The 2,619-nt window shown below is 38.3% G+C and overlaps 1 non-coding gene across 1 annotated transcript; it reads left to right on the top strand.

Annotated features, from left to right (window-relative positions):
• Window positions 1–1,096: 1,096 nt before the first annotated feature.
• Window positions 1,097–1,169, top strand: TRNAK-UUU (transfer RNA lysine (anticodon UUU)). Its single transcript has one exon. It is a non-coding gene; the product is annotated as a tRNA-Lys (tRNA).
• The last annotated feature ends 1,450 nt before the right edge of the window (window positions 1,170–2,619 follow it).

Here is a 2,619-nt window from a genome sequence, read left to right as displayed (position 1 = left end):
CCATGGCAATTCCAAACCACAGAACTGATCTGAGTGCTTTTTGGATATGTTAAGCACTCAGATCAGGTCTATCCGGAGATATGACTCTCAAGGGGTTTCCATGTATTTTGGGGATACTTTTGGGGTGTCAAATTTGTCATATTTTTCTGTAGAGAGAAATTGTAAGTTGCAAGTTTCCTGACTCGATTATCTCTCAGTCACAGAGAGGAGTTTAATGTATGTATAAATTGACAGTGCTTGCCTGAAATAAACAGATCAACTCCCAGCATTCACTCTTGACTAATGTATGGGGGGAAGCAATACCAGCTATATTTATCTTCACTATTGGATAGAGCTATTTCACATTGGGAAAGGGAATTTGGGGCAGCGATATACTGGCAGTCCTATGGAGGAGAAGTAGGTAAATGTTTTCGATAGGGTCCTATGAAACAGTATAAAAACTAGGGTATCTGGAAGGGCGGGCTATCCCTATGGTATGATACCCCCCTGTGCAGGAGTAGCCACTTATCCATAAAAGGGAAATGATCTACGTTTGTAGATTGAAGGATCTTGTTTTTAAATTTGCTATCTATATCAATGCACAGGGATGTTCTTTTCATAAAAACTTCCATTTTACTATTCTTTGGCTGCTCCTATTAATTAGGGTAACAAAATATCAAACCAAATTAAATATAATAAATTCAAGAAGCGCTAAAATATTATATCACACTCTCTGAATAACAGAAGAATTCTAAAATGTTTTAAAGAAGCAAGTGCTTTGGTACTAAGCACTAGGGATAAAATAACTGCTTCACATTTAAGTGTTATGACCGTACCGATGTACATTTCAAAGTCTCAGGTGCTATATTTATGAGCCATAAATTCAAAATACTATTTGAACATTTATTTGTATTTACAAAAAGGGTTGCAGTATTATTATTGTTATTATTATTATCATCTGGTTTTTATGTGCATTCCTGATCTTGCCCAATCGGCCGAGGGAGCTATCTGCTGGACATATATGGATATTTGATTTATTTATTTTCCGTAGTTAAAAGTAGAGTTTGAGTATTATCATTTTGTTTGTAAGAACGTTGATCATTGCTTCATCAATGGAGCCCGGATAGCTCAGTCGGTAGAGCATCAGACTTTTAATCTGAGGGTCCAGGGTTCAAGTCCCTGTTCGGGCGCTCCTGGAATTTTGTCTAAAAAAAAAAAAAAAGTCTTGTTATGTTGTTAGTGTTTAATGCAGCGCTTACTCTTACTTACTAAGCAAAAGTGCCACATGTGAAATGTTTAAATCCAGTGCCCTTTAAAATTTTTGTTACTATTTTTTCATGAGGTCTTTTTGTTTTTGTAAAAGATTTAGCAAATTACAATATAATCAAGTTCAGACAATGTGATGCCATGGCAAACATTGTAAATGAAGAAAAACAGAAACATTAGGGATTCGTCAGCGCTGGGTCAGGCTCCACCCGTGCTTGCATTAGCATTTCCCCATAGGTAAATCAATGCTTTCCTATGGGGAAATATTTGACAGTGGAAGTCCTCATGCAGAACGTGAAAAGAAGTGGACCCAGCAGAGTATAATGCAATTGTGCATCATTCATCATCTCTCCGCACCCTATGTTCAACTGCCAATTTCAGAATTTGTAGTTTTATCAATCAGACATATCGGCTATATTTTTGGGATATTATTGTTTCAAGCAGTTTCAGTATTAATGAATTAAAATTGATGTGTAGTCAGCATCAAGAAAAACAAGATATGAACACCGAATCAAGGTGAGACGTAATATAAAGGAGCGCCCAACGGTGTGAAAATGTAAAGGAGTGCTGTAGAACTCCTCTCCCGGGTTGGATGCTGGTCCTCCCCGGTGTTGTGGTTCCCTTGGTGCTGCTTATCTCTCTTTCTCCTGCCACTAATGCCCCTAACCCTATCTTTTCTTATATTTAAAAGTATAGGTTCAGTATTACTACTGTTTTTGCACAAATCAACTGGTTATTTACCTCAATTAAAGCGGCACTGTCATGCCGAACTTACCTTTCCTAAATTTCTTCCTCTTCTCCCCCTCTCTCGGGATCTGTTATTCTTTTCTTCCTGTCTTCTTTAGTTTTCTTTAAAATCATAAGACAAAGTAGGGACTCTTTGTCTTATGGAGGATTTCTCCGCTTGACCAGCTCAGACCAGCGGAGGAGCAAAGTGTGCTTCATTTCCGCTGGTCAGAGCAATTTTCCCATAATCCTTATCTTTCCTCTGTGTTCCCGCGATGCTTCCTGTCATTTTAGACGAAACTACCGAATTGCGTTCTAACTGAATGAGAACAGTATGTTCGTTTGTTTTAGAACGCAATTCGGCACTTTGTTCGGATCGCAATTTCATTCTAATGAATGAAACTCCGATCCTATTCATTGCTGTGGCTGCATCTTGCAGCCGCTTAGTAGATAACTCCCTAATTCCCACGGTATTAGGGAGCTATCTACTAAAAGGCTGAAAGACCTAAACTTTTCTTTCAGCCAAATTTACTAACACTAAGTAAAAATGACTTGGTATTAGTAAATAATATGCCCCTACTCGCTATACCGCGAGTAGGGGCATGTCTAGTAAGCAGTGAGCAGCCTATGGCTGCTCACTGTAAAAAA

Source organism: Pelobates fuscus, chromosome 12 (assembly GCF_036172605.1).
Source record: "Pelobates fuscus isolate aPelFus1 chromosome 12, aPelFus1.pri, whole genome shotgun sequence".
Lineage (NCBI taxonomy): Eukaryota > Metazoa > Chordata > Amphibia > Anura > Pelobatidae > Pelobates > Pelobates fuscus.
The sequence above is the reverse complement of the archived record's forward strand: the minus strand, read 5'-3'. Positions and strand labels throughout refer to the sequence as shown.